Source organism: Podarcis vaucheri, assembly GCF_965113315.1.
Source record: "Podarcis vaucheri genome assembly, chromosome: 3".
NCBI lineage: Eukaryota > Metazoa > Chordata > Lepidosauria > Squamata > Lacertidae > Podarcis > Podarcis vaucheri.
The window spans coordinates 126,999,135-127,026,491 of record NC_138761.1 but is presented as its reverse complement, the minus strand read 5'-3'; the positions used below and the strand labels follow the sequence as shown (position 1 = coordinate 127,026,491).

Sequence of the window (27,357 nt, the reverse complement as noted above, 5' to 3'; positions counted from 1 at the left end):
CTTCTGTTTTTCTTTTTCTTCTTGTCTTCCTCTGCTTGTGAATCTGTAACTCATTGTAAGAAACTTTACCTTTCCTCAAGTTCTACCAGCAGACTGCTTACTGGGGGCTGTGTTTTTGGGGCTATAATTGGCTGTCACTGAAGTGTTAGTCTGGGGATTCCTTTGCAAACCTTAAATCATGTCTGTCTAGGTTACGTGCTCCCAAGGCTAGTTGGCAGCTTTATGTAATGAACATTAAATGCAATTATATGTCAGCCTTTTCTGTTTCGTAGAGATCCTGTCATCTGCATATTGTGACTTACACATTTTAAAGCAGAGACAGGGAGGATGCAATATACGAGATATTTGATACAACTTGTGATAGTAGTTAAGGGGAAATGTACTTAATGCATTTGAGAGAAAAGGAACAGTGCTTGCTTTTCCAAAAGGAATTTCTCTTAACAGATTTCGGCAGTCAATGGGAATGCTTGCTTTGAAAGTGAGCACAGATCTGGTACATATGCTCAGGGTGGGCACTTAGGCATGCACCTTTCATATGGTCTCTTTAGATGTGTCAAAATACAGTCGCCTACCAGAAACTTCAGCTATGCTAGTGCACATCGTTAAAATGAATGTGGTGTTCTGGGTGTAATTTGGGCTTAAATTTTTTTTTTTTTAAATGCAGGATGCTGTGCGCACTACAGAATAACATGCAGAGACACTCGCATGGTGGTGTTTTGATTTGATCATTTGTGTTAAGAACAAAATTGGAAACATCTTTGAGAAACTGTATGTTCCCTGGCCTTGTTCATTTGTTTTTATAGCTTATTTTGTTAAAATGGTCACAGGCTATTGATAGTTTATTTCCATAGATTTAGCAGCATTATTGGAGGATTGAGCTAATTGTGGCAAAATACTGAGTGGTGTCCACTTTCTAAGTGTTTTCTAACATTTGGCTGTGACATTTCTCAGATGCATAATATTTGGCATCCTTTCTGTTCCACTTGCTCTCTAAACAGGATAGCAACTGGAAATGCCAGACAGGAAAGTGATGCTGGGGGTGAAGTGGGCTTGTAAAATTACATGGGGTGGGGGTGATAATGGATCAGGGAGAGCGAAGGGGGGCGGGGGGGGGCAAAAACAGGACACCTTGGAGGGAGGAAATGGACATTAGATTGTAAACATCTTATATTGACCATAATTTATTACGTATATTTATGCACATCATTACTTTTCCTCTCTGTTTTTAGAATGAGGTACATTGAATTGTTCTTGGATTGCCTGTGTGCTTATGGCAATCTCTTACCTCCCCTCTTAAGACCACCATCTAATGCCTGAATTAGCTTGCATAAAGAAAGTCAAATCATTTGAATAGTGACACAATCAAATGAAGTAATAGAAAAAATAATATAAATGATGTAAAAGATATGTACTTGTTACTTCTCGAGCCTATCCGTGGTTACTTGGAAGTAAGCCGCACTAAATGTGGCCAGGATTTCATTCTGTACCCTGCTATCCTAAACATGTCTGTTCAGAAGCAGGGCCCATTGAATTCAATGGTGTTTATTCCTAGGTAAGTGTGTGTGATTGCAGACATAGTAAGCAGATTTTATTTGTGAGCATAAATTGTGAGTGTTGCTTTGATTGAAATTTTTGATAAAGTTGTAGCTAAGCTATATCCTGACTTATTAATGAAATCCGCAGTTCTCACAACAGCCTGACTATACAATTTTTAAAAAACTTGCATTATATAATTGCGCATCAATATGAGTGCCGCTGTTTATGTCACTTCAGTGTATTTCTTCATATTTCCTTCTGTATACTTTGCCTAATGTTATGGCTTTGAAAATTTGTGCTTCCCCCCCTCGCTGATGATATTGCCCTATTGAGTTGACTTTCTCCATAGTCTTTGCTGAGGGAGGCAAGATGGGTGTAAATAAACATAACAAAAAATCACCTTTGTGCTACTGTGTAATTGAAATATGTATTTCAGTGTACTTTTTGCAGTTGTATTTTTCATTCATTTGTTGTATGAATGGATTGCTTATTTGCCCTCATCAAATCAATAACTATGCTGAATAAAATTTTATAAGAGCAATGGCAAATTATCTGTTGCACTTAGATATAAGCACTACTTTATGATTTGTCTCATCAAAAATTGCTTGTGCTTCTTGGAAAGGAAGAATGTGAGACATCAATATGTAGAAAAAAAAATCTTCATAATTCAGCTCATTTTTATTTTTAAGAGAGCTTTTCAGTGATAAATATATAATTTTATTTCCAAAGTAGAAATACTTGTGAACCATTATCAGTGATGGTTTCATTGTTTCATTCAGAAATCATCATGAATGATTTCTCGTAAGAACTCAGAGAAATTCCAGAAATTTCAGGTGCAACTTAGTAGCAGCAACTGCAAACATGGGCTTTTTGGTATCTCTATTTTTTCTTTAAAATTAAATATTCATTTTTATTAATTGCATTGGCCTGTTGGTGTGTTTGACCATAAACGGAGGCATGTGGCCGACGGGCGGAATGGAAATAGCGCTCATCCTGTATAACCTGAATTCCAGCAGGTAGAGGAGTCGGGGGGGGGGGGTCATCTGCCACCTGGAGCTAAAAGCAAAGGCAGAAAAGTGACTTGTGCAACTGGATTTGCTCTTTTGCTATGAAATCATGAACAAGTTGACTGTTTGCCACTTATATAGCCACTTGAACCACAAAATTTGGAAAACCTGTAATCTTCACTTTTTGCATGGTGTTTAAACATTCTCGTGTGTTCACTTTAAACAGTGTGTGTGTTGTAAATGCTATGTTTAAAAAGTTTATTTGTCCCAAATAAGTTTGTTTTTATAACAAGTTTAGACAGTTTTTTTGGCTACTTATCCTTGTTTTAATATCATATAGACGATGATTCCAATTTTGCCACAATAAATAACAGAGACACAAACTAGCAGACATGACTGTTTAAGTTCAGACTCCATCAGAGTTGACTGTTTAAAGGCATCAAATGACTTTATCGCTTTTCTTTGTACTCTAGCGTTCTCAGCAAATGAAACTTTTTATCTTATAATTGTCTCTTCTTAATTTATTTAGCATACTGCTTCAAGTTGTAATGTATAATTATAGTATTTCAGCATTTTGCATCAACATGTTTCTGCCGGGACTTGAACTGACAATTGTGGAATAGATTAGATATTGCCAACGGTGTGTTTGTCACAGGGAAATAATACTTTCACCCCAAATACAAGACAACTAACTGGAGTACTTCTGTTATGATTAGTTGCCTAAATCAGCGGTGGCTGATAAGAGCTCCCTCTGCCTTTGAAGGTCTTTTGTGCATTCAAGGAATCTTAGGGCATTTTCTCTCCTGAGAGTGCTCTTTCATTCCTCTTACTTTTTTATTTCCCTTTCTGCTTACATATTGAATAGCCTAGCACCACTAAAAGGTTAATTTCAGAAGCTGAATGAAATGTAAATTTTTAGAATTTCTCTCTAGTGTAAGTAAGTATATTGACAGGAGCTTGGGTTTTGTTTTGTTTTTTGCTGTGCATTCTTTTCTTGTTATTTTTATCACATTTGTATCCTTCCAAGGAACTTAGGGTGGCATAAACTGAATTTTTCAATGCTTTTATCATTGAAACAGCACTGTGGGATGTTATGGTGAGAGTTATGGCCCAATAGCACCCATTAAGCTTCATGGCTGCCAAAGGGATTTGAACCTGTCTGTCCCTGGTCAGTGCACGATTTTTTTGAACACCATTGCAGTGACATCCTCACTGCATCACATTAACAATTTGGCATTAAAGATTAGTTAAAATGGGTATCCCTAAAATAGATCAAGGTCTCATTCAAGCAGCAGTCCTTTTGGAAATTATTGGGGGGAAATGCCAGAAAATGCCGCCTCCTCTCCTTGTCCGACCCCTGGTCTGTTGAGCTCAGCATTGCCTACTCTGACAGGCAGCAGCCTTCGAGGGATCCAGGCAGGAGTTTCTCCCTGCTCTGCCTGGAGATGGTGGGGGTTGAACCCGGGACCTTCTGCAGCTGCTGAGCCTGGGCTCTTCCACGGCTCCTCCTCTCCCAGGCAAGTGCAGAATGGATGGGAGCCCGGTCTGTTCTTTCCCCTCCAACTTGACTGCTCTTTGAGGGAAATTGGAGATAGTATGGGGTCATTTTTGTCCCCTCGTTGGAGGAAGGCTTGAGATCTTTTCTCCCCCTTTTGACATGCTCTAAAGTATAGCTGAGTCTGGGAGGAGGAAGGCCTCCATAAAGCTTCAAATCTGCAAATTTTCTATCCTTGTGTTCAATCGGTGCGCAGAGGGGAAATGGAATCATGCTTTTAGTTCCTACATCAGAAGGACAGGATGTGAGAATGGGCTCTTAGCTCATCCAGCTGCACATACCTAGAGGCCATTAAGACGTTCTGCTCACCTTGTGTCATTCAGATGCAGCACCGGGTTGAGGCTGCACCAGAGGCTATGAGAAGGAAAACTCTCTCTGCCTCCTGTCATATTGGGGATGTGACTGGGAGACAGCTTGTGTAATCTGCTAGATCCTCTGGCATCCTCTGGAGAGAGGGACTTCTGAGGAAGCCTCCAAGTTCCTGTGTCCTACTAGGCTGTGGTCAGCAACTCTGACATCTGCTTCCTCAAGACTCTTGGCTCCCCAGCTGAGACTCAGGAGTTGAGGCTGGGGAAAATGTCCAGCTTCTCCTGTGTTTTCCTTGGCTGCAGCATAAGTGGGGCATTCACCCTCACATCATTTCCCAAAGGAAAGGAGCCATCCTTATGAACTTTCCAGCTACTGGAAGAGAGAGCAACCGTTTGGCTTCTGAAAAGCGCAACTGAGACACGTGAGGATTGTAACCTTAATTTGCAAGGAGCACTTCTTTTCCATTAACCTGACATTTCAGGGACAGAGTTTATTATTAGATGGCAAACATTTTAACCCTTGCCGCCAGACCTGCTGCATGCGGTTCAGCTTGCTGTGTGGTTTGTGCTGAGCCATTTTCTCATCTCACAGGTTCACTGTGAAAATCACTCTGCATGCTAAATGTGCACTAGAAACAGTGGCAGAAATTCCACATTTTCTTGTCATTGTTCTTACAAATTAATGCATTTTTCTGTGCGATTATTTTTCAGGATTTGTAGATTGTGTTAACATAGATTTTTATTCAAATACAGCCCTATTGGAAGCAGTTAGTTGGTTCAGGCCACTATCTTTTTTGCTTTATCCTCCAGTCTTATTTTCCTTTCAGACAGAAAATAAAGTCAACTTTGCACAAAATATGGGAAACTTTTCTCTCATAACAGTTGAGGATGTGGCTAGGTTAAAGCAGGAAACTGCTACCCACAATGCAATGTTACTTACACTACCACTTAATAAAATTTATTTCAAACATGCTACTGACAAAACCAAAGAAAAATAATATCCAAACTATGCTAGTTACTACTCTAAATATATCTTGGGAAAGTGAAAGTAATCTCTGGAGCCTTTTAGCTCAGTGGATAGACTACTGCCAATAATTAAAGTACAGGAGTTTTCTCAGAAACTGGCAGACCGAACTATTTTTAGATAGCCGTGTCCCTAGAAAATTGGGCAACCCTCTTAACGTTCTCTGTGAGCATTGTACTAATTGCTGGGTGGAGAAGGAGGTATGTGATGGCTTATGGATATTTACATATAATTTGAATTTGCTTTTTGAATCTATGTTTGCATTGTTTTTTGATTTGGTACTTGGAATTTATTTTCTTTTGCCATAGTCAGTTCCCCAACATCTTCAGTCCTGAACAGGTTAATGTTTGAACATTTTGGCCAGTTTGTGTTCTGACATGGGATTTTTTGTGTTTTGTGTTTATGTTCAGAAGGAAGATTAAAACATCCACTTTTATTTTTTTCACCCCCTGCCCCAATAATCCTCTCTAACCCTGCCATCATCTGATTCTACTAGCAGATATTTTTTAATAAGATAGTTGATGCAAGAAGTGTCTTCATGTCTGTTAGTGATGCCTCCAAAAGTAATGTTCCAGTGTAATCTCTGCGAATAAATGTGAAGTTACAAAGATGATAATTATAGAACTGGCATGGTTTTTCTGCATAAGTTTGTGTGCACGTTAAGGGTGATTCTCTTAAGGAAGAATTTTGAAGTGTTTCTTCTATAGTTAAGAGGTCTTATCAAGAACAGCTGCTGCTGTTCTATGGATCACACCCATGGACTCATGGTGGTCTGCTGCACAACGTTCTTCAGCTTTGACAGGTGAGACAGAGACTCTCCAGTGCCACTGCTTTTGGATGACTCTAGCTGTGGTTGGAGAAAGTGCATCATGCCAAAATATATGGGTAAGACCACACACAGTCTTTAAAATAGTCATTGTAAGCTTATTTTTAGGCAATATGGTTCTTGACAGTTCTTTACGTTGCATGCCAGTTTCACTGCTGCTTATAGATTTTTTTCATTTATTTTAGTAATTGCAATTGCAGATTTCAATCTGCATTTGTAAATCTACCTCACAGCATTTGCACAGGGGAAAAATACAAGCTAATTCCTTTAAAGCCTTGATAGAGATTCAGGTTGAAATATTATAGCTGAACGTTCATGTTACCCATAGTTTTCTGTCAGGGATTTAACGTTGAAGCCCTTCCTTGCAGAGGTGTAGTTAAGCAATAAACATTTGTTCCTGGCTTCAGATTTATACTTGTTCCAGATGCTTCAAGTGTATTGTAAAAGATGCATAGTTAGGACACAGACATGAAATCTGTTCAATAGAATTAATAAAAATCATTTTTAAGTGTTCTAATGGTAGATACTGTAGTATCACAAGAAACTCCTTTTGAATTGCCTATGGCATATTGAGACTATGCTTGACAGCTGATACATGTTCTACCTGGTAGATGTATTGGCAGACGGAACTTATTCTACCCCCCCCCCCAAAAAAACCCACACCCCATAATACAATGATTTAAATGTCCCAGGGACATTTAATAAGATTTTTAGATGTGGGTAGCAGAAACTACTACAGTGGTGCCTCGCAAGATGAAAAGAATTCGTTCCGCGAGTCTTTTCGTCTTGCGATGTTTCTCGTCTTGCGAAGCACGGTCCGTCGCAACTGCACCTCTTCAAGCGGGTTTTTTTAAAAAAAGCACAAGACATTTTCGTCTTGCGAAGCAAGCCCATAGGGAAATTTGTCTAGTGAAGCAACGCAAAACCGAAAAACCCTTTCGTCTAGTGAGTTTTTCGTCTTGCGAGGCATTCGTCTTGCGGGGCGCCACTGTATCCATAACTGTCAATTAACAATTGTGAATGTGTAACTGATTTTTCCCCTTCACTTGTAGTTCTGAAATGATTATGGCATCTGAATAATCAGCAAGTGGTTACTTACCAGTCAAACACTCATTTTTTTCAAAAAAGTATAAATGTTGGGGATGCTTTGTGAATAATGTATCAATGTGAATTATTCAACTAGTAGAAAAAGGAGATGGGGGCACAAAATCATTTGACTATAATGAAAACGGTTGTTGGGAGAGGAAGAGATTAATTTCAGTTTTTTGCTTGGACAGTTTCGCTGATTAATCTGGAAAGGCAGACGTCTAAAAGATTTTGAATTTTAGCAAAACAAGTAATTATATGTTTTGCCTTATGCTATCACTAATTGTTCTGCTAATTGTTACAAGGCAGTAGGAGCACTGGCTTGATATTCCTCGTCTGTTTCACCAAGCAGGACTGCACCTGAGTTTCACATCCAATCAGCCGTTAAGTTTGCTCAGGGCGCCTTCTGCCCTCCTCCACAGAGGAATCGGTCAACCCTTTCTGAAAGGGGTTTGTGGTCAATAGCAGACTCTTGAAGCCAGTTCTCAGTTTGGGAATGATCTGTCTGGGTGATTCTCAGATTGGAGCAACTCATTTCAAAGGGCTTGATGCTGTCACTAAAGAAGCACCATTTAGTATCCCAGTTGCTGGGAATCACATGTGGACAAAACGGCTCCTGCTTCCACGCTTCCCACAGGTCAGTCACTGCCAGAACAGGATAGTGGACCAGCTGGGCCATTGATCTGATCCAGGATGCTTGTCTTATGCTCTTCTCTGCCCCAAACAGTTCTGTTTTCCCATTCCCAGTTCTAGGTCAGCGGGATGGGTGGATGGATCCACCCCTTGAATCGAACGCAGGCAGCAGCCTTTTGGGAGGTAGAGATCCAGCATGCAGTTCTGCTTCTGCCTTAGATCAAAGTTCAGCCAGTAGCCATGTTTAAAGATGCAAGGTGCATTTTATTTCTCAACTAAAGTATTAATTGCCCTGGACTGCCATACATTTTTAGCAATTTCCTCACCCCTAAGCTTTCTGTCTACTAGATGCAAAATTCCAGAGACCTCTGCAAGCTCCCATTTCTTGATGGTGGGACCACCTGGAAGCAACAGAATTAAAAAATGAAGGCAAGACAGTGAAGCTGTGAGAAAGAGAAACAAATCACAAAGGAGAGAATTTTGCATCTTTTAACAGGGAGAAATGTAAAGTATTGCACTTGGGCAAAAAAAATGAGAGGCACAAATACAAAATGGGGGACACCTGGCTTGAGAGCAGTACATGTGAAAAGGATCTAGGAGTCTTGGTTGACCACAAACTTGACATGAGCCAACAGTGTGACGCGGCAGCTAAAAAAGCCAATGCAATTCTGGGCTGCATCAATAGGAGTATAGCATCTAGATCAAGGGAAGTAATAGTGCCACTGTATTCTGCTCTGGTCAGACCACACCTGGAGTACTGTGTCCAGTTCTGGGCACCACAATTCAAGAAGGACACTGACAGACTGGAACGTGTCCAGAAGAGGGCAACCAAAATGGTCAAAGGCCTGGAAACGATGCCTTATGAGGAACGGCTAAGGGAGCTGGGCATGTTTAGCCTGGAGAAGCGGAGGTTAAGGGGTGATATGATAGCCATGTTCAAATATATAAAAGGATGTCACATAGAGGAGGGAGAAAGGTTGTTTTCTGCTGCTCCAGAGAAGCGGACACGGAGCAATGGATCCAAACTACAAGAAAGAAGATTCCACCTAAACATTAGGAAGAACTTCCTGACAGTAAGAGCTGTTCGACAGTGGAATTTGCTGCCAAGGAGTGTGGTGGAGTCTCCTACTTTGGAGGTCTTTAAGCAGAGGCTTGACAACCATATGTCAGGAGTGCTCTGATGGTGTTTCCTGCTTGGCAGGGGGTTGGACTCGATGGCCCTTGTGGTCTCTTCCAACTCTATGATTCTATGATTCTATGATTCTAACATTCACTGCAGGAAAAAAAAAATCTGTGTAAATCCCACTGGGTTAAATGGGGCTTACTCTTGGCCAGGCAAGTATGTCTATGATTGCAGCCTCAGAGAATCAAAAAATGTATTTGCAGTGGAATGAGACAGAAGAAGAATGAACTAAATGTCTTTGTATCTAAAAGGGGACCTGAGATAAGCAGTTCCATGTTAGCAATATTACTTAGTTTTGAGGTCTCCAAGACAATGTAAATAGGAAACCAGGAATGCAAATAGCCAATGAAGTAAAGACGGCTGCCAGTGCCCTGTGATCAACTAAGGAGGAGGAGGAGGAGGAGGAGGAGGAGCAGAACGTCATTTTCCATGTTGCACTAAAGGGAATGCATAAATTGATCGATGTGCACTCCCCCTTTCAGTGCTCAAAAATGTGAATAGAATATTTAGTGAATCACTAGTTCTTTCTGCCAGCAGTCTTCAAATAGAATAATATAAGAATCAAAGGATTAGGGTGAAGAAGTTTCCACACCTTTTTCAGAACAAAGATCATCTTGGTCTAAAAACTGAACCCTTTGCTCTAAGAAAGGCAACATTAAAACAATGACTGCTACCTAGAGAACAGGCAGTTTTGGACCTCAGTTATTTTACTTTCTACACATAACAAATTTATTAAATGATCAGCTGAGGTGGCAGAGGGGCAACTCTTTGTGGAATTACGGCAATGAGTACTAAATATTAGCAATTTAAAAAGAAGAGGCTATCTCGAGTATAACAGATACTATTACATTTAGACAAGCCTCCAAGCCACATGTATAACAGGGAAATGAGTGCTTTATTTTTTGGTGGTACTCAACGGTGCACAGTCCTGGCACCTTCCCCCCCCCCTCAAATCCTGCGTTGTCTGCAACAGGGCAAGGCTTTGCAAGTGCCCTGGCGCAGGGGCCTGGCTGTAGCACATGTGCCCTGCCTTCCCACCCTTTCGCTGGTGGTGGTGGCGGCAGGCAGGGCCCAGAGGTTTTGGTGGGTGTGGAAGGAGAGGGGGGGCCAGGAGGGGGAGGGGTGGGTGTGGCCTCTGTGAGCCTGTGCTTGCGTGGCTGAGCAGTGTTGCGGGTGCAGTGCAGCATTGCCACTGTGAGGGGGCAGGACGTGGCGGGCAGCAGACATTTTGGGGGTGGTCCCACAATGCACCCCCAGGTGAGTACCGGCACTTTCTGTTTTTTGTTTTTTTAAAAGGCACCTCTTCAGATCAATAATGCCTCTGGACATTTGGAGAAATATCCAATGCCTATACAGTTTATAAATTGAGAGAATTGTCAAAAGAAATATTGACACAACCATATCTCATGCTTCATAGATTGTCAGAGATTTATAGGAGTAGTTCAGATTAATGCCAGAAGAGTAATCAATAGAGCAGTGATCCACCAGCAGTTGTCAAACTCTCCCAGCAAAAGGACTTTGACTGGGAAGGGTGATATTTGAGATCCTAAAGTATGCTTTTTAACACATTTTGAACCACACCTTTCAAATAACAGAGGGGTTCTACTTCTCCATATGATACTGCAAGCAAAATATTGAAGAAGAAAGGACTGCGTTCAACAAAACAATTTAATAAATTGCAATAATATAACTGAAGCAGTTGCAGTAGATAAAAATTATTAAAATTGACAGTAAACTCAAGCAAGCAAGTAGAAAGCCTCTCTGATCCGTTTTCAAAGTATTGGCTAGGTAGTGGAAGGCAGGAGCTAGCCCTCCTCCCGAGGAAGAGAGTCTCTCCGTTCAGGTGGGGCCAAAGAGAAGGCACGCCAGTGAGTCAGTGCAGCTTGCAGGAGGGCACGATCTTTTAGGTAGCTATGGCTTAGGAATCTAGAGCTTTAAAGGTAATCACCAGAACCTTGAATTGTGCCTGGAAACAAATTAGTAACCAGTGCAACCATTGTAACACGGGGGCAGAACACTCCTGCTACCACATACCTATCAGCACCCTTGCTTTTTTGAGCAAATGAAGTTTCCAGAAGTTTTTCACAGACAGTAATTCAATCTAGATGCATCTAAGGCATGTGTCATTCTCTCTCTCTTTACTTCAATAAGTGTAAAAAAGCCATTTTGCCTTTTTATGTTGTCTTAAGCATTCTCAGGCATTTTAGGTCATTTGTTGTTCTTTGTTGATTTACATGATCTTTTACTTATTAAAATAGGCTAAATATCATTTTGTTACTTTGTGGTACCAAATTTTGTTTAGGGTGGGTTTGCTGCTGCCCTGGAGCAGAATTGTTTATATATTCGTTTCAAGAAAAATGATACCAGGCTTTTGAAAAATGAAACACTTGTAAAAGTTTGTGGCATCTCTACAAGTTAAACATATATTGATGAAAGCACTATGAAGAATACCTAATTTGGATATACTTCAGACAAATTACAAAGAAATCACTGAGGGTTTTGGATTGTGGGCAGGAAGAGAAAGGTTGGTAGTTTAGCATTCAGTTTTATCCCCCACCCCCTGTTCCGTCTAAAGAGCTTAGGCAAATGACTTCTGTTTACAAGTTATACTTTTTCTGGCATTGGTGGAAGATGATATTCTACTTGCTTGTATATATGAATGCAGTGGTTTGTTTTCTTAACTGTGTTTGGAATATTCTTTGTACCTGAGGTGTCAGTATTAATTCTGTTGCATGAATAGAAATGGTTATGTTCAAGTATTATAGTTTTGGTTCCATAAAATACTTTATAGCACCCCAATGTGCTGTCCTGAACGTGGGCTGTATTTTTGCATTTCAAACAATAAGCAGAATTGGCTTTATTTGACTAAATCACTTTAGACTGCAGGGGTAGAAACAAATATTTGAATGCTTTCCGGCAAGAACATCCCCCCCCCCTTTATTATTAAGGGAAGGCCTCTGCCTAGTCTTCTTCCAACAAGCTGTTTCTCTCTATCAAGGGTGGGAGACTCACCCCCTCCAGATGTTGGACTTCCAAGCCCTTATCATCCACAGCTTGCATGGCCAAAGGTCAGAGATGATGAGAGTTGTAGTCCCCCAGCATCTGGAGGGTCTCAGGTTCCCTCTCCTGCTCAGGGACATTCTAGTAATGTGGGAATATTCCCGCTCACACCTGCAGCCTCAGGAGCCCAGGCTAGGGAAAGCTTTACCTCTTGATTCTGCTGATTTATGTAAACTGAGTAAGAGGACTGTGCCCATGTCATTCTGTCACATCTGATTTCCTTCATTCTAGCTCTTGTACTTTATATACACGTCTGTTAAATCCAGCAAATTTAACCTCAATGAAACAGGTGAAAATGGACAAACTAGAAGATTTAAACTCATGCAGATGAAATGTTTAGCTCTTATTTTGCCATACGTTTTGCACACAATGTATATGTTTCTTAAATGCTTCCTATTACTTGAAAGAACAATGCAGGTGTCTCAGTTTTCCTTGGCTGAGAGAGTTCACCAGGAGCTAGTTTGGTCCTCTCTAGGGGCTCTTCCATAATTTGGCATTGTCTGAAGGTTAAAGAATTTTTTTTATTTGTTCTTTGATCTTTGTAATCTGGAAGTGAAGTCATTCCCTCCTTTCTGCTGCAGGCTTCCAAAAACGCCTTGACTTTTCTTCCTCTTTCCCAGTTGATGAAGTCTTCTCTGCTCCAGTCCTTTGTCTGTGCTTAAGAAGTTTCTTCACATTCTAGATTTCACTGCCCCCACCAGGTCTCTCCTACTGTGTAAGCTTGTAAGCAGATGTCTTGCAGGGGATGAAGTGTCACTTTAATTCTGTTTACTAAACTTTGCCTATAGACCCTTTCAAAGTGTAGTCACAGATCTAATTTTGTGCTGTGCATTCATTCCTGTTTATTGCCCTATAAAAAGCACCGCTTTGAAAAGTGCTTAGAAGTCTTTTTGAATGCAAGACATTTTGACTGAGATCAACATTTCGTTGTTAACAGCTGTGATTCTGTAAGCTACTGTTAGTGGTTTCTAGAAGCTAATTTGTCAGCTAGCTGGCACACTGAGCTCATTTGCCAAAATTAGTGCTTGTCATCTGCCCCATCATAATTTATGAACAGGGTTGGGAGAGAAATTTGTTTTGCTTGCATTTTTATCTAGACGCACATAATTTGCACTTCTTGAATTAATATATGAACTGAAGCACACCTCTCATGCTGAATACTATGACACAGTTCTCCAACCAAAGGATGCGCAGAAAATGCATATGTTAGTGAAACGTGCATACAAAATTGTGTATATTGTGAAAATGATGCACAAGAATGCATTTTATTACGGAAAATTGCTTGCAAAAATGCATTTACGAGGCAGAATTGCATTAAAAAAATGAGTATATTGGGGAAAATGTGCCGAGGGAGCTGCCGTTCAGCTTCCGGGTCATGTGGCCAGCATGACTAAGCCGCTTCTGGCAAACCAGAGCAGCGTACGGAAACGCCATTTACCTTCCTGCCGGAGCGGTACCTATTTATCTACTTGCACTTTGATGTGCTTTCAAACTGCTAGGTTGGCAGGAGCAGGGGCCAAACAACGGATTTGAAACACCGACCTTCTGATCGGCAAGTCCTAGGCACTGTGGTTTAACCCACAGCGCCACCTGCGTCCCATAAGCGCAGGTTAAGGTAAAGGGAACCCTGACCATTAGGTCCAGTCATGACCGACTCTGGGGTTGCGCGCTCATCTCGCTCTATAGGCTGAGGGACCCGGTGTATGTCCACAAACAGCTTCCGGGTCATGCGGCCAGTTCTGGCGAACCAGAGCAGTACACAGAAACGCCGTTTACCTTCCCGCCAGAGTGGTCCCTATTTATCTACTTGCACATGACGTGCTTTCGAACTGCTCGGTGGGCAGGAGCAGGGACTGAGCAACGGGAGCTCACCCCGTCACGGGGATTCGAACCGCCGACCTTCTGATGGGCAAGTCCTAGGCTCTGTGGTTTAACCCACAGCACCACCCGCGTCCCACTAAGCGCAGGTTAGAGAGAAGCTAATTGTAACCCTCTGTGTTCAGAATGACCAGAAGTGTTGTTGATTTGGAATAATTAATTTGAAAACCTGTCATTTTGTGGAATATCTCAAGTTGCTCCCATATATAGGGCAGGCCCTCCTGGGGGTGCCAGAGGATCAGGAGTGTGTCATCTGCAAACATGTTCGCTTGGTGTTCTACACCCCTTTTACTGTAGTGTTCCCACAACGTTTTGCTGCAAGCACCTCTATAGCCACTGCAAACAGCAGCAGGGATAGAGGGCAGCCTTGATGTGTACCTCAAAGCAGGTCAGTTACCGGGAAATCAAAACCATTAACCAAAATGACAGCTTGAGATGTAGAATAAAATTGTTGGATTAAGTGTAAAAATTTGGAGCCAAATTGCAACTTGAAAAGTAGACATTTAAAAATGACCAGTCCACTCTATCAAAGTGGACCAGATGCCTTCCATTTGTGAAGCCCATTGACTGTATTCATCGCTGTTCTGATTGAGTTGGCAATGATATATTGCCCAATAAATATATTAAGACTGTTCAACATTATTGCTGAGAATAACTTTGCATTGACATTAATGAGCATGATCGGTCTGTAGGACTACTCTTGTTGGGTCTTTACCTGGTTTCAGTGGTAGAATGAGCATAGATGTATGCCAAGTTTGGGGCACAGAGCATCTTTCTAGAATAGAATGGCATAGTTTAGTCAACTATGGGGAAAGTTCCTTTTAAAAAATAACTACATTGTTTTATAGAATTCCCCAGTGATACAGCTCGGATGTCATGGACTGGCTGGATGCAAAGGAATGATGGGCGGCACCAGCTGGGAACCCCCATGGGAAGAAGGCTCAGAGCCAGGGGAGTGGTGGTGGCATGAGGATGATGATGATGATGACGAGTGGTCAGAGGGAGAAGGAGCAAACTGGGGGGAGGGGGAGGCGTCAGAACCTGAAGAGGTAACAGGGTTTAGTGAGCAGGAAGAGGCTGTGGCAGAGAGCAGTTCAGACCCTGAGACTGAAGTGTTGCCATCTGTGAAAGGTTGAAGGGAATGCATCTGAGGATGAAATGGATGGCAGGTCTTCTAAGGAGCCTGTTGGTCTAAAAATATCAGGCCAGGGAAAGAAAAGGCCTCTTGGTTCAAATTATTTTAGCTGGACATTGCTCTGTTACACTGGCAGTAACAGTGTAAAAACAACCTTGCAGGCCAGTGGTACAGAAAAAGTATGTGCAGGGATTTCATTGATTTTTGGCATTTATATGCTACCCAACTAACCATACCCTCTAAGTCACTTATAAATTTAAAAGAATAAAATACAAATATAGTCAATAAAATTAAGATTTTCATGCTGGCATCTGCCTTTTCTGAGATCGTCACCTCTCCTTTGTCCAGCCTGCCTTTCAGTCTTGTCCTCCACAATTTCTTTTCTCCAAACTTTATCGCTACCCCTTTATTCCAGTTGGGGGGGAATAAAGGCAGTTTAAAGTGGACTGGATCCATCTTGTGTCTGCATTTTTTCCATCCAATTGCCAGTCCATACTCCCCCCCCTCGCTTGGATTTTCCCATTCTGCAGATAATCTAATTAGAAAAAATAAGATGTTATTGTCCACAGTCACTGCTGATGTGGATGCTCCTTTGTGCTTTTTTTGTAGTGGGAATTTTGTCACGTGTGAAGTGACTTTTGTCTGGGTGTGTTCTGTGTCACCACACTGCTGCTCATGTTGCCTTCCCACATTTTGCTTTGGGTGGCCTGAAGGTGAACAAAGAGAGGGGTGTCCGTATGTTTGATAGATGCTCTCCTGGCCCCTCCCATTAAGGCACAGGGGTTTTCTGTGCAGGGGTGTATTACTTTAGCAGTATCAGCAGTAGGAGATAAAAAAATTATATATGAATGAACAGCACAATAGGCGCAGTGTTTGGTATAAATCTGAAACAGTAAGTCGTAAATTCCTATAGGGCATTCCATTCAATTTTTTAAAGCAAACTGTAGAAAAATCATATTTAAATACTGGGTCATTCCAGGTTAAACTAAATAAATAATAATGAATGGCAGCTTAATGCTAGCCTGTATGTTGAAAAAAACTGTGAATAGTTGGAAATTCATATACAGTATTAGTTTAATCTCTAATAAAAATCAGTGGAAGGGCTCAGCAGATCCCTTCTCATCCAGCCAAACTGGAGAATGCTGCTCACAAGCTTGACTTTACAATCTGAATCCATGGGCTTCATTTTTTCTTTTCTTTTCAATGGCGCTTCATGTGGCCTGAATTCCCTTCTTCAAAATGGGCAGGTTTCCCAGAGAAAATATGATACTACTTTACTAATCAGGATGGAGCCTTATCCTGCAATGGGACCTACATTTTGCTCTTTTTACCACATCATTTTTGTTTTCTATGCAGACGAAAATAGACACAGAGTAAACCAACCCCAGAAGTCAATTACAGGGTTTTATAGTGATGTACTGTGAAAAATTTGGTCATGTTTTTCATTATACGGAATGTTCTTTCCGAAGACATAAACAGAAAAGCACATATGTCTGATTTTTTTTAAAAAAAACTTTGCTTAGCATTTTAAAAATGTTGAAGATGGTTTTGGACCATTCCAAATGATCAACATCTTAATTACAAGAAATTTTTGTGTGTAAAAGCAGTTATTGATTATAGTTATCCTACTGTTGGATTTTGGTGCTTGATTCCTGTACCCCCCCATATAAGTTTGAGTATTAGGTAAATTATTTTCTGTTCTTTTCTAATCAGAATCTAAGAGTACAACTAGTCTCTAGCTTACAGGATTATTTTTTTAAAATTTAAATTTAAGCTGAGAAGCAGTGAAATGTGAAGACAAAATATTTTTCCCCAGGGGTGTGTTTAACTTAACAGACTGTAATAAGGTGTAACTGAACAACTGTTGGAATTATATAATGTCACATAATGTCCTCTGTGGTATTTCATCTTCTTTTTGTAGACAGCTGCTTATATGGTGAAAACTTATAAATATTTGCTGTACTGGGACGTGGCTATGGGTGATAGGCTAGAAAGTCAAGGGAAGAGCTGAGCTTCAACAGGAAGAAATATGATTTAGAATATGATAGAGAAAAATGGAGTGAAGAGTTAGGGGTACAGATAACAAATGATATATGGGAGTCAAGTATAAAATCAACAGAAATAGCCTCTATGGATCTAAGACTAAGACTTACTCAACAGAAAATAATACTCAGAGCAAAACTATACCAGAAGAAAATAACAAGTCCAGACAACTCCTGGAGATGTGGGAGTAAAAATGCAAACTTAGTACATATGATGATTAACTGCCTGATGATAAGATCATTTTGGTGCGAGGTGAGGATATTTATAATAATAAAAAGAAATTGTTATTTAGGGGAATTGAATTTAATTCTAAATTATATTCTGGAAACGTGGGAGATTTCAAGAGGTCCAGAGAAATGGATGTACCGTGCTATATTAGAAGCAAAAATACTTGTTTTGATGAATTGGAAGAGCCGCAAAAAGATTTCACTGAGCACATGGATTGATAATATGGACAGACTAGCTACATACGAATGTATTGCATGTTGACGCAAAATAAGAATGGATAAATATGAAGAAATCTGGAATGAATATTTAAGAAATAAGGCGGTGGGAAGTAGGGGGAGAAGAGGTGGGAACATATTGTTTAAAAAGGTGTAGTCATAGGTATATCAGTGTATTCAAATCTGAATTGTCAAATTGTGTTATTATTGTTATTATGGTTTTTGTTGTATGTGTCTTTTGTGGTTGTTGTTTGTATCGAAAAAATGATTAAATAATTAAGAGAAGAGTTGAGCTTTAATGCAATAGCAAATGAAGGCCTGAATTTTAAGTATTTAGTAACCCAAATAAAGCAAGCTGATACTCGTTACTCTCTGATTTGATTGTCTGTTCATGAAGTTAAAGCTAGGTTTGGACAATCTTTTAGGGCCTTTGTGGAGAGACTAATGAAATGTCAAATTAAAGAACAGGCCAGTTTTCCCGATGCATAGTAATTCAGCAAGTGGGCAGAAAACTTGATAAATAGAGGCTTCATTCTTAAACCTGACACTTTTGCTTCATTATAGTGAAATGAAGCTCCTCTACAGGCCACTGTCCATTTACCGAACAGTCCATAAGAAAAGCTTTTGAGCAATTGGCCCAGTTTGCCCAGGAACAGGGGTTATAATCCTAGAATGGGAGAGCTGGAAGGGGCCACGGGGGTCATCCAGTCCAACCCCCTGCTAGGCAGGAATCTTTCACCCAACCTGGGGCTTGAACCCAGGACCCTGAGATTAAGAGTCTTTCCCATGACATTGATTGGGAGGAGCAAGCTGCACAATTGCACTGTTAGTGAAACGTTGCTCTCTCTGTTTGTGCTGTGTATCTGTAAGATGTTTATACGCACAACTTAGTTATTTAATACATGTATAGATTGCTGTTCAAAATATGCTCTCTCTCCAGGGTGTCTTGCAACTTCTGTAATGTTATGATTGTTTTAAATGTTTTAATGTACTGACAATGTCTGTACATTAACCTGGGATTCTCTGCACAATTCTGTGGGACGTGAGAAAGATAGATAAATTATTATAATTCTCAGTATTTGAATATGAAACAAAATTGCTATGTTTTATTTTATTCTTAACAAACTTACATTTTTCTTTCTCTATCGCAAAACCAAATGAAACAGAATATGGAAGCTAAAAATTAAAGGTAAAGGTAAAGGGACCCTTGACCGTTAGGTCCAGTCATGGCCGATTGTGGGGTTGCGACGCTCATCTCGCTTTATTGGCTGAGGGAGCCAGCGTACAGCTTCCGGGTCATGTGGCCAGCATGACTAAGCCGCTTCTGGCGAATCAGACCAGCGCACGGAAACTCGTACTTGGACGTGCTTTCGAACTACTAGGTTGGCAGGAGAGCTAAAAATTAGACCCCTAATTTGAAGAGGGAGAAAGAAGGAATAGAATCATAGAATCATAGAATCCTAGAGTTGGAAGAGACCACAAGGGCCATCGAGTCCAACCCCCTGCCAAGCAGGAAACACCATCAGAGCACTCCTGACATATGGTTGTCAAGCCTCTGCTTAAAGACCGCCAAAGTAGGAGACTCCACCACACTCCTTGGCAGCAAATTCCACTGTCAAACAGCTCTTACTGTCAGGAAGTTCTTCCTAATGTTTAGGTGGAATCTTCTTTCTTGTAGTTTGGATCCATTGCTCCGTGTCCGCTTCTCTGGAGCAGCAGAAAACAACCTTTCTCCCTCCTCTATGTGACATCCTTTTATATATTTGAACATGGCTATCATATCACCCCTTAACCTCCTCTTCTCCAGGGTAAACATGCCCAGCTCCCTTAGCTGTTCCTCATAAGGCATCGTTTCCAGGCCTTTGACCATTTTGGTTGCCCTCCTCTGGACACGTTCCAGTTTGTCAGTGTCCTTCTTGAATTGTGGTGCCCAGAACTGGACACAGTACTCCAGGTGAGGTCTGACCAGAGCAGAATACAGTGGCACTATTACTTCCCTTGATCTAGATGCTATACTCCTATTGATGCAGCCCAGAATTGCATTGGCTTTTTTAGCTGCCGCGTCACACTGTTGGCTCATGTCAAGTTTGTGGTCAACCAAGACTCCTAGATCCTTTTCACATGTACTGCTCTCAAGCCAGGTGTCCCCCATCTTGTATTTGTGCCTCTCATTTTTTTTTGCCCAAGTGCAATACTTTACATTTCTCCCTGTTAAAATTCATCTTGTTTGTTTTTGCCCAGTTCTCTAATCTGTCAAGGTCGGACAGATTAATCTGTCAAGGAGGACTCTGGCAATGGAGTAGGAGACCAGAGTGAGGGACATGGACATCTCCTATTCAGTATACTACGGATATTTTGTGAACAACTTCTTGAAGTGACTGTTCTCATGTAAAAAAAAATCTAGAATTAGAATTCTAATAAACATAAATTGTATAATGGATTTTGCCAGGATTGCAGTATTTCTAGATACACATAGTATGCAGTACTAAACTGATGATGCTGTTATTCAAATGTAAGGATTCTATAATTTGTTTCTGCCCAATATATGAGATTTGACTTTTTCCCCTCTCACCATAAATAATTATTGAGGCTATAATGCTGCGAAACACTACAAACATATTTGTCATATAGCTTCATTGTTTTATAAGTAGCAGTATACTGCATGAATAGAAGTAGATCATTCTTATTGTGGTTAATCTTTATATTAGTCATTCTGCCCAGTAATCATGGGGCTTTCTATAATTTTCTGCAGAATTTTGCTCTGGAGGGTGCTTCTTGCCATTCTGAAACAAGGGAGAAAGATTTAGTTCTTTAGTTGTGCATATACCTGATCAAACACCACTTCTGTCAGAACAACAGATATGTCACATACACATACCCACCCACCCACAGTTCAAATACTCTCCCTTTGAAGGTGACTTGGAAACTATGACTAATCCAGAATGCAGAAGTTAGATTGGTGACGGGGAGCCAGCATCAGGACCGTATAACACCGGACCTAAAGGATCTTCTCTCACTCCCAGGAGGTTTCCGAGCACAGTTGGTTGGTGCTGACCTTTAAAGCCCTAAATGGCCTCATCCCATCTCCACCCCCATTGTTCTGCCTAGACACTGAGGTCCAGCTCCCAGGGTCTTCTGGTGGTTCCCTCACTGCGAGAAGTGAGGTTGCAGGGAACCAGGCAGAGGGCCTTCTCGGTAGTGGCACCTGCCCTGTGGAGCAGCCTTCCATCAAATGCCAAGTAAATAAACAACTGTGCAACTTTACGATGACATCTGAAGTCAGCCATGTATTGGGAGGGTTCTAGTATTTGATGTTTTGCTGTGCTTTTATTATGTTGGAAGCCACCCAGAGTGGCTCGGGCAACCCAGTCAGAGGGGAGGAGTAAAAGTAATGAGTTGTTGCTGTTGTTGTTAGGGACCTTGGAAAAAATTGGTCTGAATCAAGGGGCGGATGACTCTTGCCCATTATGCCAATTGTTGTTGTTGTTTAGTCGTTTAGTCATGTCCAACTCTTCGTGACCCCCTGGACCAGAGCACGCCAGGCACCCCTGTCTTCCACTGCCTCCCGCAGTTTGGTCAAACTCATGCTGGTAGCTTCGAGAACACTATCCAACCATCTCGTCCTCTGTCGTCCCCTTCTCCTTGCGCCCTCCATCTTTCCCAACATCAGGGTCTTTTCTCTTCTCATGAGGTGGCCAAAGTATTGGAGTCTCAGCTTCACGATCTGTCCTTCCAGTGAGCACTCAGGGCTGATTTCCTTCAGAATGGATAGGTTTGATCTTCTTGCAGTCCATGGGACTCTCAAGAGTCTCCTCCAGCACCATAATTCAAAAGCATCAATTCTTCGGCGATCAGCCTTCTTTATGGTCCAGCTCTCACTTCCATACATCACTACTGGGAAAACCATGGCTTTAACTATACGGACCTTTGTTGGTAAGGTGATGTCTCTGCTTTTTAAGATGCTGTCTAGGTTTGTCACTGCTTTTCTCCCAAGAAGCAGGCATCTTTTAATTTCGTGGCTGCTGTCACCATCTGCAGTGATCATGGAGCCCAAGAAAGTAAAATCTCTCACTGCCTCCATTTCTTCCCCTTCTATTTGCCAGGAGGTGATGGGACCAGTGGCCATGATCTTCTTTTTTTTGATGTTGAGCTTCAGACCATATTTTGCGCTCTCCTCTTTCACCCTCATTAAAAGGTTCTTTAATTCCTCCTCACTTTCTGCCATCAAGGTTGTGTCATATGCATATCTGAGGTTGTTGATATTTCTTCCAGCAATCTTAATTCCCTGCTAGGGATTCATCCAGCCCAGCCTTTCACATGATGAATTCTGCATATAAGTTAAATAAGCAGGGAGGCAATATACAGTCTTGTCGTACTCCTTTCCCAATTTTGAACCATATTCAAACCATATTCAGTTCTAATTGTTTCTTCTTGTCCCACATAGAGATTTCTCAGGAGACAGATGAGGTGATCAGAACTTGCCATAGTTTGCTGTGATCGACACAGTCAAAGGCTTTTGCATAGTCAATGAAGTAGAAGTAGATGTCTTTCTGGAACTCTCTAGCTTTCTCCATAATCCAGCGCATGTTTGCAATTTGGTCTCTGGTTCCTCTGCCTCTTCTAAATCCAGCTTGCACTTCTGGGAGTTCTCGGTCCACATACTGCTTGAGCCTTCCTTGTAGAATTTTAAGCATAACCTTGCTAGCATGTGAAATGAGTGCAATTGTGTGCTAGTTGGAACATTCTTTGGCACTGTCCTTCTTTGGGATTGGGATGTAGACTGATCTTCTCCAATCCTCTGGCCACTGCTGAGTTTTCCAAACTTGCTGGCATATTGAGTGTAGCACCTTAACAGCATCAGCTTTTAAAATTTTAAATAGTTCAGCTGGAAAGTCATCACTTCCACTGGCCTTGTTATTTGCAGTTCTTTCTAAGGCCCATTTGACTTCACTCTCCAGGATCATAGAATCATAGAAACATAGAATCATAGAGTTGGAATAGACCACAAGGGCCATCGAGTCCAACCCCCTGCCAAGCAGGAAACACCATCAGAGCACTCCTGACATATGGTTGTCAAGCCTCTGCTTAAAGACCTCCAAAGAAGGAGACTCCACCACACTCCTTGGCAGCAAATTCCACTGTTGAACAGCTCTTACTGTCAGGAAGTTCTTCCTAATGTTCAGGTGGAATCTTCTTTCTTGTAGTTTGGATCTATTGCTCCGTGTCCGCTTCTCTGGAGCAGCAGAAAACAACCTTTCTCCCTCCTCTATGTAACATCCTTTTATATATTTCATAAATCATAGAATAATAGAATCATAGAGTTGGAAGAGACCACAAGGGCCATCGAGTCCAACCGCCTGCCAAGCAGGAAACACCATCAGAGCACTCCTGACATATGGTTGTCAAGCTTCTGCTTAAAGACCTCCAAAGAAGGAGACTCCACCACACTCCTTGGCAGCAAATTCCAGTGTCGAACAGCTCTTACTGTCAGGAAGTTCTTCCTAATGTTTAGGTGGAATCTTCTTTCTTGTAGTTTGGATCCATTGCTCCGTGTCCGCTTCTCTGGATGTCTATGTGACATCCTTTTATATATTTGAACCTTTTATATATTTGAACATGGCTATCATATCACCCCTTAACCTCCTCTTCTCCAGGCTAAACATGCCCAGCTCCCTTAGCTGTTCCTCATAAGGCATCGTTTCCAGGCCTTTGACCATTTTGGTTGCCCTCCTCTGGACACGTTCCAGTTTGTCAGTGTCCTTCTTGAACTGTGGTGCCCAGAACTGGACACAGTACTCCAGGTGAGGTCTGACCAGAGCAGAATACAGTGGCACTATTACTTCCTTTGATCTAGATGCTATACTCCTATTGATGCAGCCCAGAATTGCATTGGCTTTTTTAGCTGCCGCGTCACACTGTTGGCTCATGTCAAGTTTGTGGTCAACCAAGACTCCTAGATCCTTTTCACATGTACTGCTCTCAAGCCAGGTGTCCCCCATCTTGTATTTGTGCCTCTCATTTTTTTTGCCCAAGTGCAATACTTTACATTTCTCCCTGTTAAAGTTCATCTTGTTTGTTTTGGCCCAGTTCTCTAATCTGTCAAGGTCGTTTTGAAGTGTGATCCTGTCCTCTGGGGTGTTAGCCACCCCTCCCAGTTTGGTGTCATCTGCAAATTTGATCAGGATGCCCTTGAGTCCATCATCCAAGTCGTTGATAAAGATGTTGAATAAGACCGGGCCCAAGACAGAACCCTGTGGCACCCCGCTAGTCACTCTTCTCCAGGATGAAGAGGAACCATTGATGAGCACCCTTTGGGTTCGGTCAGCCAGCCAGTTACAAATCCACTGAGTGGTAGCATAGTCAAGACCGCATTTTACCAGCTTCTTTACAAGAATATCATGGGGCACCTTGTCAAATGCCTTGCTGAAATCAAGGTAGGCTACATCCACTGCGTTCCCTTCATCTACCAGGCTTGTAATTCTGTCAAAAAACGAGATCAGGTTAGTCTGACATGACTTATTTTTCATAAATCCATGCTGACTATTGGTGATCACAGCATTCCTTTCTAGGTTCTCACAGACTGTTTGCTTGATGATCTGCTCCAGAATCTTCCCTGGTATTTATGTCAGACTGACTGGGCGGTAATTATTTGGGTCCTCTCTTTTCCCCTTTTTGAAAATAGGGACAACATTTGCCGTCCTCCAGTCTGCCGGGACTTCGCCTGTTCTCCAGGAATTCTCAAAGATGACTGCCAGTGGTTCTGAGATCACATCTGCCAGTTCTTTTAATACTCTTGGATGCAGTTCATCTGGCCCTGGAGACTTGAATACATCTAAACTAGCCAAGTATTCTTGTACTATCTCCATAGTTATTCTGGGCTGTGTTTCCTTTGCTGAATCATTTGCTCCAAATTCTTCAGGTCGGGCATTGTTTTCTTTATTGGAGAAGACTGAGGCAAAGAAGGCATTGAGGAGTTCAGCCCTTTCTGTGTCCCCTGTTTGCATTTCACCATCTTCTCCTCTGAGTGACCCCACAGTTTCTTTGTTCTTCCTTTTGCTACGAACATACCCATAGAAGCCTTTTTTGTTGCTTTTAACCTCTCTAGCAAGCCTGAGTTCATTCTGTGCTTTAGCTTTTCTGACTTTGTGTCTACACGTGCTGGCTATTTGTTTGAATTCCTCTTTGGTGGTTTCCCCCCTTTTCCATTTTTTGTACACATCCTTTTTTAATCTTAATTCAGTTAAAAGTTCTTTAGATAGCCACCCTGGCTTCTTTAGGCACCTTCCATGTTTCCGTCTCATTGGTATTGCCTGACGTTGTGCTTTTAGTATCTCCCTCTTAACAAACTCCCAGCCATCATGAACTCCCTTTCCTTTTAGTATTGTTGTCCATGGGATCTCACCCAGCACTTCCCTAAGTTTTATGAAGTCGGCTTTCTTAAAGTCAAGAAATTGAGTCCCAGTATGCTTGGCTGCTCCTTTCCGCTGTATAGTAAACTTCAGAAGAGCATGATCACTCGCGCCTAATGATCCTTCCACTTCTACCCCGCTAACCAGGTCATCCACATTGGTTAGGACCAGATCTAAAATGGCTGTTCCTCTTGTTGCTTCTCCCACTTTCTGGACAATGAAGTTGTCTGCAAGGCCAGTGAGGAATCTGTTTGACCTTATGCTCTTGGCTGAGTTTGACATCCAACAAATATCCGGGTAATTGAAGTCCCCCATTACTACTATCTCCCTTCCTTTTGCATGCTTGGCCATCTGTTCCAGGAAGGCATCATCTATGTCCTCCGTTTGGCTTGGGGATCTATAGTAAACTCCCACAATGAGGTCTCTGTTATTCTTCTCTCCCTTAATTTTGACCCAAATGCTCTCACTGTGGCTTTGAGGATCTAAATCTTGGATCTCTTCACAGGTATACACATCCCTGACATATAACGCCACTCCTCCTCCTTTCTTGTCTGGTCTGTTTCTCTGAAATAGATTGTATCCCTCCATTATTACATTCCAATCGTGGGACTTATCCCACCAGGTTTCAGTGATGCCTATTGTCAGGGCTGCCTCAGGTCTCAGCTCACAAAAGACCAACGCCAAGTTCTTCTTATATACAAGGATGTTTATTGCAGTTCATTATTGGTTCCACAACCGAGGCGCGCAGCCCCGTGTCTGTTAGCCTTAGACCGTTGAAGTCCCTTCTGAGTTGGTCCCTCCCCTACACCAGCTTAAGATGCTTGCTTTGCTCCACCTCCTCCTGTCTTTCCTTTTCCGCAGGGTCTTTCTGCCTGCTGGAGTTCCGCCCCTCCTGGATTCCTCTGACGCTGAATCTCCCGATGGCTCTCCCTCCCTCCTGCGGGCTTTGGGACCTGGCTCCTCCCCCGGGCTCTCCGTTCCCCCGCGCGCTTGCACATTTGAACTTGGCGCGCGCGCCCAGCCTCCAACCTTTCTCCTGATGGTTACGTCACTCCTCTCACTGCTCCCCTCCCCTTCCGGAAGAGTGGCTTGTTCTGACCTCTCCTCCGTTCCAGCCGACGGACCTGCTTCTCCTGACACACTGGAACTCCCCCCCCCCTTCGCTACGCTCTGGAGGGGAAACCGGCCCTGATCTCCAGCTGCTGCTTCGGGATTCCCTGTTGGCTCTTTCCCCCTGATGAGTCCCCCCGGGGGCTCCTCTCCCCCTGGCTACAGGCGCCCCCTCCTGGGAATCCCCTGATTCGCTGGAAAAGCTCATGGAGTCCCTTGGGACACAGTCCTCCTCCTCCTCGCTGTCCTCGGACTCTGCCCAATCGTCCTCCCTCTCCTGCCTCCCATGTGCCTCTGCCCCTGAACCCCTGACATCCATCCCCCCTCGAAGCCCCCCCTTCCCCCCTCCCGCTGCTGGGGTGCAGGTTCCGGGTGCTCCATCGTTGCGGGGGTAGATGCTGGAAACAGTTCGTTCCCCCCGGTGCGCCGCTGTCCATCTGGATCCTGCCAGTCCGTAACAAGCTCGTCGACGTCGATCTCCTCTGCTTCCAGTTCAGTATATGTATGCTCGAACCCGGCCTCCTCCCCAATATGTCCATGTCCGCCTCTCCCCCAGTTACCTTGGGCGATGCTGTTTGCCAAGGCCCCCTCAGCCACCTCCTGCCCCACCTCACTTCTGGCTGATCGTCCCACCAGTAAGAGCGGTCCGTGTCCACCCCCGAGCACGATCCCCTTGGAGGGCTCGATTCCGGCGGCGTCTCCTCTTCGGAGGAGAACCCCTGGAACGTGCTGGCAGACAGTGTGGGCGTAAAAAGCCAGTCGTCGAAATAATCCGCTGGCATGGGTCTGTGTGGGAAGAGTGCATGGAACTCGTCTTTGAGAAGCGGTTCCTCCAGAGCATAATCCGGCACCCAACTGTTGGCGCTGGCCGGGGTACCTTCCCTGGCGAGGAGGTATTCTACTCCCTCCTCCCCCCATCTCGAGTCCAGAATCTCTGTGACCTCGTTGAGTCTCGGGGCCCTCGGTGACTTCCCCCCCTCTGGTGACTTTCTGCGTGGGTCTGGTGCTGTCCCTGGCTCCTGAAACCTGTGTGGGGCCTTGTAGGGTATGAGCACCGACCTATGAAAGACCGGGTGCATTCTGGAACCTTCTGGGAGGGTCAACCAAAAAGCTACAGGATT

The 27,357-nt window shown here is 42.7% G+C and overlaps 1 protein-coding gene across 3 annotated transcripts in view; it reads left to right on the top strand.

The window, feature by feature from the left end:
• Window positions 1–27,357, top strand: part of SUPT3H (SPT3 homolog, SAGA and STAGA complex component) — a gene marked incomplete at its 5' end in the record, with an annotated part of 250,766 nt that overhangs the window by 58,089 nt on the left and 165,320 nt on the right. The gene's annotated exons all lie outside the window — the stretch shown is intronic.